Below are 16,368 nucleotides of genomic sequence, written 5' to 3' on the forward strand. Positions count from 1 at the left end.
GCCGACGCCTCCACCCCTCCCCCGGTCCTGGCCAGCTCTTCCTTTCTCCTCTCCCTCTTGCTGCGGCTCCAGGCTGTCTGTGTCTCCCCCATCCAGCACCCTGAGCTCACCTAGTCCCACTCCCAGGCTCCTGTCTCAGCAGCAGGGGAAGGGCCCCTCCCGCTTCCTGTGACAAAGGATTCGCCCCCTAGCCCTGGCAGGTTCAGTCAAGGGAATGGCCAGTTTCTCTGGGCACCAAGCCCAGGTTTTGTTTAACTCTCACATCTGTCAGCTGGGAAACGGGCACGGTGCAGAGCTGCCTAGTGTGAGGCCAGCACCGGAGCTGCCGGTGTCAGTGGGGGGCCTACGCCCACACTTTAATGGGCTCCGGGGAGGGACCCATCCCCCTCATTTCTTCCCACCCCCATGTCCTCATCCCCTGAGTTCAGCCTGGCTAGTTGGGAATCCCAGCACAACAATCCAGATTCCACTTGGTTTTGCAACCAAACCTCAGCAGCCCCATAAATCCACCCCTGCTCCCTCACGGCCAGGTCCCTGGTTCAGGGGGAGGCGTGTGAGCTGCACAGCACCCGGGGCGGGAACTGAGCATAAGAACATCCGAACAGCCAGACTGGGTCAGACCCAAGGTCCAGCTAGCTCAGCCTCCTGTCTTTCAACAGTGGCCAGTGCCAGGTGCTTCAGAGGGAGTGAACCATCCTATCGTCCAGGCCCAGCATCTGGCAGTCAGAGCTTTAGGGACACCCAGAGTATGGAGTTGTGTCCCTGACCATCCTGGCTAATGGCCACAGGTGGACCTATTATCCAGAAACTTGACTAGTTCTCTTTTTTAACCCTGTTATAGTCTTGGCCTTCACAACATCCCCTGGCAAGGAGTTCCACAGGTTGACTGTGCATTGTGTGAAGAAATGCTTCCTTTTATTTGTTTTAAACCTGCTGTCTATTAATTTCCCTAGATGACCCTTGGTTCTAGTGTTATGTGAAGGGGTAAATAACACTTCCCTGGTCACTTTCTCCACAAAAGTCATGATTTTACAGACCTCTATCATGTCCCCCCTTAGTCGTCTCTTTTCCAAGCAGAACAGTCCCAATCTTTTAAATCTCTCCTCATACGGAAGCCGTTCCATACCCCTAACCACTTGTGTTACCCATCTCTGCACCTTTTCCAATTCCAATACATCTTTTCTGAAATGGGGCAACCGCATCTGCACGCAGTACTCCAGGTGTGGGTGTCCCATGGATTTATATCGAGGCAGTATGATATTTTCTATCCCTTTCTTAATGGGAAAAACAAGAAACTGGGAAAGCTTCCTGAGGTGTCAGCCAGGATTAATTTATGAACGAGAACAGAGCAGAGCCCACAGGATCACCCTGCTGGCTGCATGCCCCTGTTCTGTCCAGGCCAAAGCCTGCCTTGCTCCCACCACAGCCGTAACAAATCATAATATTTCTCACGCACCTCTTCCTAGCCCCTCCCCTTGTCCTCTGGAAAGTTCACCAGAAATCCGTATTCCGGCCCGTTGGAACCTTGGCTCTTTGCCTCTGTGATTCGTGTGCTGCAGCCCTGCATGTCACTCCATCTGGCACCTGCCTGCCAATGCCAACGGCCACCCCTCCTTCTGCTGCCCACGCATGGATCCCTTTTGGGGATCAGGCTGAGGAGCCCCTGCTGCTGAGGGAAGATCTGCCATGAGCGCAGCCCCTGAGGACACCGTCTGAGTGTCTGGCTCACTCTGTTTTCACATTTGATTCGGCAGCCATCCTGAGCCAGTGTCTACAATTCTTTCATGAGCAGCCTTCTCCAAGCCAGTGCCAACCTCCCTGCTCTGCCCATGCACAAAGGGCCAGCCCCTTACAGCCTGTGTTTGACCGTCTGACTCTCAAGATGAACAGTGTGGCCCGGATTCTCTGAAGCATTCAGTGTGCTGGGCTCCCAGAAAATCCAGACTTGCATCTCTCCAAACCGAGAGCCCATGTGGCTCTGTTGTGGGCACACAGCCACGAATGCAGCGTCCACACAGCCCTGTGCTCTCTGTGGAAGGGAGGCAGGTTGGTTTGCTAGGGACGCTGCTGAGTTCCCTCACCCCCAGGGAGAGGCAGCAGGGCCAGGGCATGACACCTCCACTCCTGCCCAGGGACAGCCAAGTCCCCTTCCCGAACCCACTGGCGTCAGGGAAGGGGTTAACTGGGAGCAAGTCACAGGAGGCGAAGCAGCCTGTCTCCTTCCTCATTACTCATGCAGAGCGATAAGTCACTGATTGTACATTTCACCCGGCAGGCCCATGCGGGGAGCAAGGCAGGGCAGAGGAGCAGGGGCCAGCAAGGACACACCCGCACTGGGCTCAGTGGTGAGGGGAGTGGAGAGGCCAGGTCTCAGGTCAGGACACAATGCAGAGCAGTTCCTGGCACGGACACGTCCCAGAGAGGGGCCACCCGCTATAGCGGGAGAGGGACCGGCGCAGAGCAAAGGCAACACCACAACAGGCTGATTCTTCAAACACCCCTGGGCTGCGAGGCGCCCCCAGGCAAATCGGAGAGAAGCCTGGATGGGCGTTAGCCCAGGTTCCAGTGATTCCTATTTCTACTCAAGATAAGATCATAATGAATAAATAATAGCCGCTCTTATCTGGAGCTTTGCATCAGCAGATCTCAAAGTGCTTTACAAAGCAAGTCAGGATCATCATCCCCATTGTACAGATGGGGAAACTGAGGCACAGGGAGTGGTAGTGATTGCCGGGATCACCCAGCAGGCCAGAGGAGCCGGGGAAAGAAGACAGGTCTCCTGAGTCCCAGTGTAGTGCCCCATCCAGTAGGCCAGTGGTTTTCAAACATTTTTCTGGCGACCCAGTTGAAGAAACTTGTTGATGCCTGTGACCCAAAGGAGCTGGGGCAGAGGGGTTTGGGGTGTGGGAGGGGCTAGGGTGCGGGGGTGAGGGCTGTGGGATGGGGCCAGGAATGAGGGGTTCAGGGTGTCGGAAGGGGCTCTGGGCTGGGACAGAGGGTTGGGGTGCAGGAGGGGGCGAGGGCTCTGGGCTGGAGGCGCAGGCTTGGGTGGCGCCTGGGATGAGTGGTTTGGGGTGCAGCGGGGGGCTCAGGGCTGGGGATTGGGACATGGGGTTGCCTCAGGAGGCTCCCGGTCAGCGGCGTAGCGGGGGTGCTAAGTCAAGCTTCCTGTCTGTCCTGGCACCGCGGACCACGCTGTGCCCCAGAAGCAGCCAGCGACAGGTCCAGCTCCTAGGCAGAGGTGCACAAGCAACTCCGCGCAGCTCTCACCTGCAGCCACCGCCCCCTCCCACCCCAGCTCCCATTGGCCAGGAGTGTGGAGCCGGTGCTCGGGGCGGGGGCAGCACGCTGCTGGCCGCGTCTGGGGGCAGTGCGGTGTCAGAGCAGGTCGGGACCAGCCTGCCTTAGCCTGGTGGCACCACCAACGGGACCTTTAATGGCCTAGTTGGCAATGCTGACCAGAGCCGACATGACCCAGGACTGGGCCGCGACCCGCCGTTTGAAAACCACTGCTCTAGGCCACGTGGCCAATGACCCCTAAATCTTTGGAGCCTCCCATACTGTATCAGGAATGGCTCCCTCAGGGTCTGGCTCTGGGACATTTAGGAGGCCCCAAGTCCCTTGCTCCAGTCCTGCTCACACCTGTAGTCTTTGACCCACTCCTGGGCCCTGGAGTTTCCTTGCCTGACAGCACAGGGCTCCTGGCAGTGACTCGGCCCCATTCGCTGCCTCCCTGGCCGTTGGGCGTGAATCTTCCGGACGGGTCCGTCCACCAGAGCCATATCCTGGCTGCTCTGCCAGCCGAACAGCACAAACCTCCTGCCAGCCCAGACATCAGCACCGGGGGCTGGCAAACTCTGAGCCATGGGGATTTAGCAGAAATAAAAACCCCCAAGGAGCGTCCCCAGCCCCAGAGACTGCAACGAGGGGAGGGAAAGCGAGGGGGCTCCGGAGAAAGGACTAGGGGTTGGTTTTGTCTCCACTGAGAACATACTCCTGTAGTGAGTGCTGGGGATGGCACGCCCCCCGGAGCTAAGCCAAGCCCACTGAAGTCCCTGGGTGTCTCTCTGCTGGCTTAGTGTTGAGCGAGGTTACTCTGCTAGTCCCATACTGGGGGGGCGGCGGGGTACCAGCAAAGAGGGGCCTCTCAGGCCCTGCCACGGCAGCTGCCCTCTCCCTCCCAGGAGCTGTAATTAGCACCCTCCAGAGAGGGGATGGCCAGAGCCACTCTCCTTGAATACAAAGGGCTTGTGGTAAACAAGGAGGCTGCCTTTCCCCTCTTCCTTCCCCCATCTCCCCGCAGCCCCAGCGGAACCAGGGGGCTCCAGAATGGCACAGGAAGGAAATGTCTCCCAGGCCACAGCCATGTGCTCTGGTACCACGAGTGGGGCTGGCAGGGCTGGCGAATTTCTCCACCCCAGGCCCCCGGGTTTCCCTTCCATTCATTCCCCCGCCCCAGCTCACCTACCGACCCCCGGGAAGGAGCAGAGCCGTCCTTACCTGGCGGGCTTCTCCACCCTGCGCCGGCCCAGAAACAGCTGCCTTCTGATTTGAAATCCAGCTCACGGATTTCTCCCAATCCCCCCACACACAGTCGACTGGTCCCCTCCGCCAGCCTCTGTCTTCGCTCTGGCTCCACTCCGCTGGCTCTTGCCGTGCCAGGGGAACCAGTGAGTCAGAGAGGAGGGGCAGGTGAGCAACACCGTCCCAGCCCTGCCAGGCGCGGCGGGGCCAGGCGCAGAGGCAGCATGCAAGCGGCACAAGGTGTTCCCGGGGCAGGGAGGAGCAAGCCCTCTTCCAAGAGCTGCGTGGGAAACCTGCACCACACAAGACGCACAGCCAGGGCGCAGTGGCCTGTCCCACCCAGCCAGAGGCTCAGCTGTGCCACCGGCCTGGGCCTTAGCACAGCACATCGCCTGCACCCCACAGTGCGTGCGGATCCCTCCTGCTCGGTCTGTAGCGCTTACACCCCTCCCACTGCCCCACAGCAACAGGAGAAGCTCAGCCACGCACACCCGCACACAGTGCTACGATTGTGCAAGCTCAGCTAGGGGTAATCTGAGCTCACCAGCCCACAGCTGCAGGGGTGAGGCGGGAGGGAATCCCTGCACGCTGTCTCCCAAACACAGGCCTTGCCTAACCGGCCAGAGGCACACCAGGGAGCAGTGGCTGTCACAGAGGGATACGGGAACTGACTGAGCTCTGAGCAGGACCAGCCTGGGTAAACGACACATCCGATTCCCCTCTCACTCCCCTCCTCCCTCCCCACTGAGCCTGATTCCCCTCTCACTCCCCACAGTGTAAATCAGGCGTAACCCACTGGGGCCAAATCCCCCTCACTCCCCTGGTGCAAATCAGAAGTAAAACCCACTGGGCCCCATCCTCCTCTCTCTCACCTGGATGTAAATCAGGAGTAACCCTCTGAGCCCAATTCTCCTCTCACTCACAGGAGTAATCCCATTTAAGGAAGTGAGGTTACACCAAGATGAAAGTGGTGTGAGAGGAGAATCAGGACCAGGGTTCTTAGCTAATCACAACACACCTGAACAGCTGAAAAAGCAGGAGAACTGAGGCACTTCTTCCCTCCAGCAAGCAAAGAACCTGACGGTCCCAGAAAACTCCTTCTGAACAAAGATTCAAACAAAAATGAAACTAAGCTGGAAACTCGGCCAAGAGAAGCTCTGCCATGACTGCTCCTTCCCTCAGCGCCGGCCTGGGGAGCACCAAAGACAGAGCTGGGTCTCAGCCCGCCGGGCGCCATTCTAGCTGTGCCGGGGACGGTCTTCACGGCGGGCTGCACGCGGGGCAGGCTGGCTCCAGTTGGAGCGCCCGTACCGAGAACTAGCATGGGAGCCGCTGTGTCCACACAGGCGCAGCGCACGACTTCTGGGGCACCCTGCCTGGGTCTGAGCGCTGCAGGAAGCCGAGCTGCCGGGTGAATCCCTTGCCAGCGTATCGTGGGAGAACGTCTCCGTCCATCTCTGTCTCAGAATGGTAACAACACTGCAGCATTTGCCAAGAAAACCCCTCACACAGCCTAATCATTACTCAGCCCCAGTGCGTTCAGCCCTGGACAAACACTCCCCTCCCCAAGTGGCTCCCCTGCTAACCCAGACCCAGACAGTCCAGGAACGTCACATCTGACACACGGGTTACAGGCACAGCACGATAAAGGCAAAGGAAGGGCTGGATTTCTCTTTAGTGGAAATCACGCTGAGCGGCTGGATTCCAAAGGCCAGGGAGTGGAGACTCCGCCAAACAGCCGGGATCCTGCCGCTGCCACAAACGCTCTGCTGCAATCAGTGCCCACGCTGGGCGGCTGCTGGTTCTACATTCACACGCTCGGCTAGACGCACCCTGAGTCAGAGGAACTCCAGCCAGCTGCCAGAGCTGGGCCACGGGGCCCGGTTCTTTCAGTGCAGCCCCGTCACAGAAACAAATGGAAGGAAATTCACCATCTCTGACCAACCCTCCACGGCGGGGCTGGAACAACGCTCCGCACCTGTCTCCTTCAGACAAGACGGCGTCTAGGCTGGCTCAGTGATGGACGTGCAGTAACTGCATAGCCAGAGTGAGAGGTCGCATAGAATGGAGCCGCCCCTTGCAAGGGGCTGATTGGTCACAGAACTGTGACTTTTCTCTGAGGATATCTGCAGGGAGTACAGTCTAGTGGTCAGAGCAGAGCCCAGGGGTTCCTCTGCTCTCAACTGGCCGGCTGGCAAGTCACTTCCCCTCCCACGACTTCGCTTCCTCACCTGTCGAAGAGGGCTAGTGAGACTGGTCTGCTGGGAGGCTGAATTAACCAACCTTTACAGTGTGCTTGGAGATCCTCGGATGAAAACCAGGCTACTGATGGGCGGCACTGGGGGGTGATTATTAGTTGTTCTCATCACTAACCAGGCCCAGGTGTGTAAGTGCCACCAGTCCCCCACAACCCTTAGCCCTCGTCTCCACACAGAACTTGTACTGGGTTACAGGGCCATTAGGGTTAAAGTGGTCCAAGCCCCGAGTGTGGACACAACTATACTGGTATGAAGGTGTTCTTACCGGTCCAATTCATCCCCAACCAGGAGGGGGAACAGACTCTCCTGGCTTAAGGCACCTGTATACTGGTATAACTGCACCCACATTAGTGCTCGCAGTGGTATAACTGTACTGGTAAATAATTACACTTCTGCCTGACAGCGATACCAGCAGAAAGCGTGTGTGCATAGCAGGCCTTCAAAACAAGGAAATGCCCAGTTAAAGGATTTTCTTTACCATACCCGACCCCACACACATCCCAGGAACCGTGCTCAGCAGCACATCTGCTCCTGCAAACATGGCCAGAAACACAGTCCCCGTGCCCCGTCCAGCACACTGGGATGTATAGCCCATCTCTGCAGCACTCTTCAGACATCTCTGCCTGAATGAAGCAGGAATGGGAGGTGTCATAAATATAAAGGGAAGGGTAAACCCCTTTGAAATCCCTCCTGGCCAGGGGAAAGCTCCTCTCACCAAGAAGCTAAAGGTAACCTCGCTGGCACCTGACCAAAATGACCAATGAGGAGACAAGATGCTTTCAAAAGCTGGGAGGAGGGAGAGAAACAAAGGGTCTGTGTCTGTCTGTATGCTGGGTCTTTGCCGGGGATAGACCAGGAATGGAGTCTTAGAACTTTTAGTAAGTAATCTAGCTAGGTATGTGTTAGATTATGATTTCTTTAAATGGCTGAGAAAAGAATTGTGCTGAATAGAATAACTATTTCTGTCTGTGTATCTTTTTTGTAACTTAAGGTTTTGCCTAGAGGGGTTCTCTATGTTTTGAATCTAATTACCCCGTAAGGTATCTACCATCCTGATTTTACAGGGGGGATTTCTTTATTTCTATTTACTTCTATTTCTATTAAAAGTCTTCTTGTAAGAAAACTGAATGCTTTTTCATTGTTCTCAGATCCAAGGGTTTGGGTCTGTGGTCACCTATGCAAATTGGTGAGGCTTTTTATCCAACATTTCCCAGGAAAGGGGGGTGCAAGTGTTGGGAGGATTGTTCATTGTTCTTAAGATCCAAGGGTCTGGGTCTGTAGTCACCTAGGCAAATTGGTGAGGCTTTTTACCAAACCCTGTCCAGAAAGTGGGGTGCAAGGTTTTGGGAAGTATTTTGGGGGGAAAGACGTGTCCAAACAGCTCTTCCCCAGTAACCACTATTTGTTTGGTGGTGGTAGCGGCCAATCCAAGGACAAAGGGTGGAATATTTTGTACCTTGGGGAAGTTTTGACCTAAGCTGGTAAAGAGAAGCATAGGAGGTTTTTCATGCAGGTCCCCACATCTGTACCCTAGAGTTCAGAGTGGGGGAGGAACCTTGACAGGATGGGAGAAGCATAAGGGATAGGATACAGAGGGCCCTAGACAAATTAGAGGATTGGGCCAAAAGAAATCTGATGAGGTTCAACAAGGACAAGTGCAGAGTCCTACATTTAGGACGGAATAATCCCATGTACCGCTGCAGACGAGGGACCAAATGGCTCGGCAGCAGTTCTGCAGAAAAGGACCTAGGAGTTACAGTGGACGAGGAGCTGGATAGGAGTCAACAGTGTGCCCTTGTTGCCAAGAAGGCCAATGGCATTTTGGGCAGTATACGTATTGGCATTGCCAGCAGATCGAGGGACGTGATCGTTCCCCTCTATTCGACATTGGTGAGGCCTCATCTGGAGTACTGTGTCCAGTTTTGGGCCCCACACTACAAGAAGGATGTGGAAAAACTGGAAAGAGTCCAGCAGAGGGCAACAAAAATGATGAGGGGGCTGGAACACATGAGTTATGAGGAGAGGCTGAGGGAATTGGGATTATTTTGTCTGCGGAAGAGAAGAATGAGGGGGGATTTGATAGCTGCTTTCATCTCCCTGAAAGGGGGTTCCAAAGAGGATGGATCTAGACTGTTCTCAGTGGTAGCAGATGACAGAACAAGGAGTAATGGTCTCAAGTTGCAGTGGGGGAGGTTTAGGTTGGCTATTAGGGAAAACTTTTTCACTAGGAGGGTGGTGAAACACTGGAACGGGTTACCTAGGGAGATGGTGGAATCTCCTTCCTTAGAGGTGTTTAAGGCCCGGCTTGACAAAGCCCTGGCTGGGATGATTTAGTTGGGGATTGGTCCTGCTCTGAGCAGGGGTTGGGACTAAATGACCTCCTGAGGTCCCTCCCAGCCTTGAGATTCGATGACTCGATGAGGTGACTGACTTCGATGGAGTCACATACCCAGGCAGCACCTCGGAAGGGCCCTGGCTTCTCAAGTGGCTCTGCCAAAAAAAATGAGTGCCCACATCAGAAAATCCCTGGCCAACATTTCTGGCCCTAGTTCCATCCCTGCCAGCCTTCTTCCCACCCACCAGCCCGCCCACCCACTCCGGTAAGAACTCAGCCATGGGCCAGGGCAGCCAATGCCTGGCCAGCCGCAGAAGGAACACAGCTGGGTTCTGGCCTGAGAACTTTCCTTGTTGTCCAAGACAAAGACTTGACCTGCCCAGCCTTGTCTGGTGCAGGCACTGGACACACGGGTCGGGATGTTGCAGCAGCAGAGGGATTATTAACCATGCTCTGGGAAGGCTGAAAATAAATACTAACCATGAAACGTCAGCGCCGCAGGGAGAGCTCTTCAAAGAGGCCGAGTAGCCTTGGATGACAGCACTGAGTTCAGGTGGAGAGGAAGGTTGGCCTTGTGGAGATGTGGATTCAGTTCCTGGGGCAGCCCCAGAGTCTCATGAGCTCTTGGACAGGTCACTTCCCCATGCTGTGCCTCAGTTTCCTCAGCTGTACAATGGGGATAACACTTGCCTGCCTTGGATGGAGCCCACTGATAGCTGGCAGATGCTCAGATACTCCAGCGCCAAGAGCCACAGAGGCTCTTAAATAAATGCAGAGCCAGAGCCATGGTCTCCAGGTGTTTGGAACTGGGGCAAAGGTTCTGATGCTGTTCCTCAAAGCCTGTGGCGCTTGTCAGTGCCACTGAGTGGACTGCCACGTGGGGCAGGGGCTGTACCCTTCATATGGGCAGGACAGGTCACCATGCGACTGAAGACAATGAAAAGGGGAACAGAAGGAAGATGGGTCCTGTCCCAAGCTCCTGAGAAGCTTCTCTGCTCTCCCAAAGCCACAGCAACAGCTGATCTGAACAGGCGGGGGCTTTACCCCTCTTGCTGACCCTGGGTTTACCTGTGAGTAAGGCCAGTGACTTCAGCAGAGTCACTCCTGATCGACACAGGTAGCAACACAATCCAAGCCCAACCCTGTGCATGGCCTCCCGGCGTTTCCTGACATCTTCTCCCTCCCCGCTGGGAGGGCCACGAAGAGCAAGCCCGTCTGTGGCCATGACCAAAGCAGGAAGGGGGAGGCAGCCAGCAGAAGGCGCACGTTCTGCCAGCAGAGAAGAATTCTGCACCCGAGTGCCTCGAGCTGCACTGACAATGGGGCTGTGGGACTGTGCACATGGGCATCAGAGCAGTGCAAAGGACGAGCTCCCTGCTCTCACGGGCAGGCGGGTGTTATATTGTGCACACAAAGGCAGCCCAGATACCACAGTGCCAGGCGCTCACCAGGTGGAGGTGGTGTATACCTCCAGGGTCACTTTAAAACGAGACTATGGTCTACATCAGTGGGTCTCAAACTTTTGTACTGGTGGCCCCTTTTACATAGCAAGCCTCTGTGCGCGACCCCCCTTTTAAATTGAAAACACTTCTTTACATATTTAACACCATTATAAATGCTGGAGGCAAAGTCGGGTTTGGGGAGGATGCTGACAGCTCGCGACCCCCCCATGTAATACCTCACAACCCACCCTGGTCAAACCCCCAGTTTGAGAACCCCTGGTCTAGATGCTCCGTTGGTGGAAATCAGTCTAGGTCGATAAGACTTCAATGGAGCTATGTTGATTTACACCGGCTGAAGATCTGACCCGCTATCGTTCCTTACAGCTGATGTTACAGAGAACCCTTGCGGAAGGTGCAAAGGTCAGGATTTCCGATTCCCCACTGAGGGTGTGGGCCCAGTGACACCCCTGTCTGGGCTAGGGAGGTACCGCTAAAGTACCTGAAAGTCAATGGAACTTGTGCTCCTAACTCACTTGGGTGCATTTGAAAATCCCACCTGTCATCTCTGTGGGGAACTTTTTCAGAAGTGCCTCAATTACTGAGGAGCCTAAGTCCCACTGGCTTTCAGTGTGTCACCGAGCACTTCTGAAATATTACTCACAGAGACTGCAGGTGGGATTTCCCAAAGTGCCTAAAGTGAGTTAGGCGCAAAAGACCTCATTCAAACAGGCCTATGGTAGTGCAAACCAGCTACCTTTTCATTTGGTCCAGCAGCCTCCCCACGGGGCGGTTAGAGCTCCCTACTTTTGGGTGCACTATCATTCACCCACCCCCCACAGTCCACACTGCAGTGCAGGGTGGGCGATCCCTTAGGCTGGTGCCAGGGAATCCCCTGGAACTTCATGCTGCTGATTTGAGATTTTATTCTTCGTGTTTCCAGCCTGGCCTGATTCCCTCTTCCCCCTCCAGGGGAGTCGGCAAAACAATTTGGACAGCTCCTGGTTAAATAAAACCAAGGTTGTTCCAAGGTGATGAGCCAATCGGACAATTGCTTAGCGCTGCTTTGTTCGTGGGAGATCACATGTTCCCTTGTACTGGATCAATCCCATTGGCTCACAGACGCCCCCTTCTCTCCGCATTCCTGCTATGTCAGTCACAGCAAGGCCAAGCTTATCTGGCTTTGTCTCAGATGCCAACACCTGTAATCCAAGGCCAGGGCTACCCTAGACATTTTTGCTGCCATAGCAGTGTGGGTTGGGGTGTATTTCACGCAGGGAACTGGTACAATCTATACTGCCAACGGCGCTTTCTGGCCAGTGGATACTGCATCCCCACCAGGAGGGTTTGCCAGTCCAGCTGTACTGATCGAGCTGTGCTGGTACCCCGTCCAGTGCAGCCTCGGCCTCTCTTCTCACAGGAGACTCCCCCCAATTCACAGCAACAACGGGGAAGCCGATGACTGCATCCTGCGGTGTCCGGCCAGGCTGGGATTGCCAACAGGGACCAGGAGAGTTCATTGCTAAACCACATGTCCCCCTGGACGTTCGTCTAGCCGAGCTACTCTAGCTCAAGCACAGCGTAGGGGCTGCATGCGGGAACCCAGGGGTGGGTCTCTGGCCTGTGCTGTGTAGGGGCTCAGACTAGATCATCAGCGCGGTCCCTTCTGGCCCGACCCTCTGCGAACGCCTGACACACATATCAAGCAGGCTGCATCACAAACATGGTTTGTTCACTTCTTTTGACGAACGACAGACTGGGGCTCTGGTCCCAGCTCTGACACTAGCTTGCTTCGTGGCCATGGGCAAGCCTAGTCCAACCTCCCTGTCCCTCCGTTTCCGTATCCGTACCGTTGGGTGACAATACTGAAGCGTGCTTTGAGCTCTGTGGGTGGAGCGCGCTATAGAAGTGCAAAATAGAATTGGTTTTAATAGACTGTCCTCAGATCATTCATATAGTGCCTTCCACACAGGGATCCCAAAGCACCTCACCAACAGGGGGCTCAGTCGCACAACCCCCTGGGAAGCAAGTCAGGAGCTCATTTTTCCTTATTTGTAATGGGGGAAATTGCAGCACAGACGGGTTAAACTGGTTTAGGGTGCTTGAATTTGTGAGACCCCCCGGGCCTGATCTCCGAGATGCAGACACCCCCAGGGTCCACTGACTTCATCTGGGATTTGGGGGTGCCCAGCACTTTGGGAAATCAGGCCCGAAGTGTTTCAAGTTTGACACCAAAACCAGCATCTAGCTTTGAAAATTTGGTGTGATGAGCCCAAGGTCGACAGAGCCAGAAACAGACTCCTGGGCTCCTGCCCCCATCCCCTGTGAATAACACCACACTGTGCTCTCCCTCCTGACAGTACCCTGGGGGTGGCAGCTTCAAAGTGCCAGAGTGATTTAGGAGTACAAGTCCCACTGACTCCTAAGTCATTAAGGAAAATCCAGCCCACTCTGGAAAAGCAAACAAACTGCAATGGCTTTTGGAGAAGTGACCGTGCTGAGGAGCGGGTGAAGGCCAGTGGCTGTTGGTGGGTGGGAGAGGCTGGATTATCAGGTTTGCATGTTAGCACAGTGAGCAATAAAGAGCCTGTTGATCTCAGAAACCTTGTCACATTTTCGGCCTCTTGTCGCCAGGGATCAGGACGGTTTCTAAACCTGCCTTGCTCTGTCGCTCTCAGCTGCTATGTGCCAAAGGAAGCAGCACCCAGACCAAACTGCACTGTGCAAACATTCCCTGCCCAGGAACAAGAGAAATTAAAGGCAGAAAGCCAGTGATAAAGCAGTGGTGATCCCCAGCGGCTTCCCTTCCAACACCGCTCTCCTGCCTGTCTGCACCTAGGCTCCTTTGTCTTAGCTAGACGGCAGGGAATTCACAGGCCACTGTGTGGATTCATCCCGCTTTGATAATCAGCTCTTTAAAAATAATCCACACTGCAGGACAAATGCCGGTTAATGTCTCCCTGCCTAGTCACAGACCATCCATCATCCCGCAGGGCCGAGAAAGAGACTGATTTCCCTTGCTTCAAAGATGCAAACCTCATCAGGGATGGGGATCCTTCCCCCCGACAGGCAGTAGGAGGTTTTCCTGGACAAAAGCCGCTCCACAAGTGGGCTCCTGAAGAACCGCTCTTGCCTGCACAGCAGGATTGTCAGGCGGCGTCTACACTGCCGCTTTCAGTGCTAAAACTTCAGTCGTTTAGGGGGTGTGAAAAAACACCCCACGAGCGACAAAAATTGATAGCGCTGAAAAGCGCCAGTATATAGGGCTTTAGCTCCGGGAGCCGCGCTCCCGACGAGAAAGCGACCACCGCTCGTTCGGGGGGGTTATTTGTTATTGCCGGGAGAGCTCTCCCCTGCCGATAACACACGCTGCGCACATCGCTGTAACGTGGGTAGCCTAGACAGACCCTTAGCAACTAAAACCTAAAACCTTCTGCATTTCAAGAGCCACCTCATTTGTGAGGCCCTGGGTCAGAGTCTATTGGAACTTCCATCACACGCAAACAGACCAGGCTCTGCATGGATTTCCCTCGCTGCTGTCAAAAGTTGCCCCAGGGCAGACAATGGACATTCCTGACCTCAGCTCTTTGGCCAAGTCACTGTTGAACCTTTCTGAGAAGGGAAAAATTAACCGGCTCCGCCTTTTATTTTAAAAAGTCAGTGAAGTAGAAGGTGACTTTATGCAGCGTTTGTCCCATACTCTGCATGCACTACGCTTTGCAGAGGTCAGAGCCAACCCTGCAGTTCCATCCCTGCAGGCCCATGCAGAGCCCTGCTACAGCTGATGGGCTCCTCCCAGGCACACGTGGCTCCGGCTGCAGGATTGGGGCCTGGGATAACGCCTTTCAAACAATAAATAGCAGCAGGTGAGAAGCCCTGAGATTGGCGCTGAGTTCCCAGCACTGTCACAGACGTTCATCATTCTGTGCCTCAGTTCTCCATCTGTAAGATGGGAACAATGATATGTCCCTCCCCCCACCATCTGACACGTGTGGGTGTGGGCGGGCGGGCTGTAACCCTGCCAGGCAGGGAGTGCCTCTCCCTGTGTGTGGGGCGCCCAGGCTAATGGGGCCCCGATCTCAGCTGGGGTGTGTAGACTCCTCTCTGATATTGCTCCAAAGATCTGGATCTAGGACTTTGGCCTATTCTTCACACACAGCCCCTCCCCCAGGGTCCCGATTCCAAACCCAGAACCGAAATTCCCTGAGCTCAAGAACCCTGGGCCAGACTCCAGGCTCAGTAACACTGATGTAAACCCAGAGTAACTCCACTGAAGCTGATGGCGTTACCCCAAATTTACGCCAATGTGGCCTCCTGGATCCAATGATCCCTGAACTCTGAGGAATGCGAAACCCAAGTCAGACTGGTGAGGGCCTGGCCCATCTCCATTGTAAGAATCCTTTGCAGGTTTCATGCAAGCAGAGGCAGGGACTGTCTTTGTGTTACTGGTTTGTAGGCTGCAGAGTTAGGGGCCCTGATTCCTATCGGGGGTTGGTAGGTCCTGCTGCAAGAGAAATGATGGGCCCGCTCTTCAGCTGGTGTAAGCTGGAATAGCTCCACAAGGCAGCTGAGCTATGCTGATTTACACCAGCTGAGGACTGGCCCGAAGGATCCCCGGGACTTGCACACCTCACCAGCATAGCAGCCAACCCTACCCTTCATTCCTGCTCTGAACTACGGGGCCTGGCTGGCAAACTCCTGCTCTTGTTCCTTCGGACAGCGCGAGCCAAGGAGGCGAAAGCTGCCGGCGCTGGGGATTGCCGGGGAGCCGGTCACCCCATGCCAGCGATGGCTCCCTGTCTCAGCTCCCAGGCTGCCTCTGCCCGGCTTTCCTCCTCCAAGCAGCAAACCTCACCCTTCCTTTGGCCAGATCTCAGCGGTGTAAATCCAGACCCAGGCAGCGCTAACCTACACCAGCCCCGGAGCGGGCCCAGTCTCTGTGCCTGATCCCTGCACCCTGGAGCCAGGTCCAGAGGTTGCAAACCCACCTCTCACAAGGACCCCAGCGCCCTTCAGTCTCCGGGCTCCGGCTGGTCTGAACTCGGCAGGGGGACGCAGCAACGGGGCTCAAAGGGGCCCTGGCTGCCTGCTCCTTCCTTCCCCGCGGGGAGCAAGTTCCAACAGCAACAAGTGCCATGAGAGGGGAGCAGCGCGCACGACCCTGGGGGCATCGCGAGGCGCTTCCAGCCGCAGATCCGAGCTCCCCTTCACAGGGAGCCGGGGCTGGGTTCACTTACCCGGGGCCGGCTTCTCCCCCTGCGCAGCCCGGCCGCTCCCCAGCGGCTGGTTTCACGCCGGCACAGCCCAGCGGCGTCCCAGCGGCTGGAGCTCCGGGGGCCTCTGTCCAAGCCCCGCGGGGCACGGGGGCGGGCGCTAGCGTGCTTTACAGACTCGGCCCGCGGGCCCCGGAGCGGCCCCGGGGCGCAGCAGACACGGCGAGGGCGGGGTGCCGCGCCGCGGAGCTGGTGTTCGCTTCGCCCGCTGCGTTGGGCGGTGGCCATGGAGGCCACTAGCCACCCCCCGCCCCCACGTGCTGCCCCTTTTCCGGCGCCCCGGGCTTGGCCGGGCAGCCACTGAGGCACAGGGCTCCTCCCAGCAGCCCGGTCCGCCCCCGCGGCGGCTGTTCTCCTGGAGACCCGGGCGCGTGGGGGAGGGAGGAATCTCCAAACCCGCCCCCGAGGGACGTGTGGATTAGCAGCGACCCGCCGGCTGGGCAGATGCACAACGGCAAACTAAGGGGTTGTCTGGAAAGCCAGCTCGCCTGGGTCCTTCTTAGGGGCCGAGCAAATGAACTACCCGGGGATCCGGCTGA

At 56.1% G+C, this 16,368-nt stretch overlaps 1 protein-coding gene across 8 annotated transcripts in view; it reads right to left on the minus strand.

Moving 5' to 3' along the window:
- Positions 1 to 16,104, minus strand: part of INAVA (innate immunity activator) — a 36,221-nt gene extending 20,117 nt beyond the window's left edge. For 3 of the 8 annotated variants that reach the window (XM_073320029.1, XM_073320028.1, XM_073320025.1), the window contains exon 1: positions 4,501 to 4,797. The gene's annotated coding sequence lies outside the window, so the exon portion shown is untranslated. Of the gene's footprint in view, positions 1 to 4,500; positions 4,803 to 15,793 lie in introns of those variants that run through there. The other 5 variants (XM_073320026.1, XM_073320035.1, XM_073320030.1 and 2 more) reach the window with 5 other exon arrangements.
- Between the last annotated feature and the right edge of the window lie 264 nt (positions 16,105 to 16,368).

The sequence above is a fragment of the Lepidochelys kempii genome, chromosome 21 (genome assembly GCF_965140265.1).
Source record: "Lepidochelys kempii isolate rLepKem1 chromosome 21, rLepKem1.hap2, whole genome shotgun sequence".
Lineage (NCBI taxonomy): Eukaryota > Metazoa > Chordata > Testudines > Cheloniidae > Lepidochelys > Lepidochelys kempii.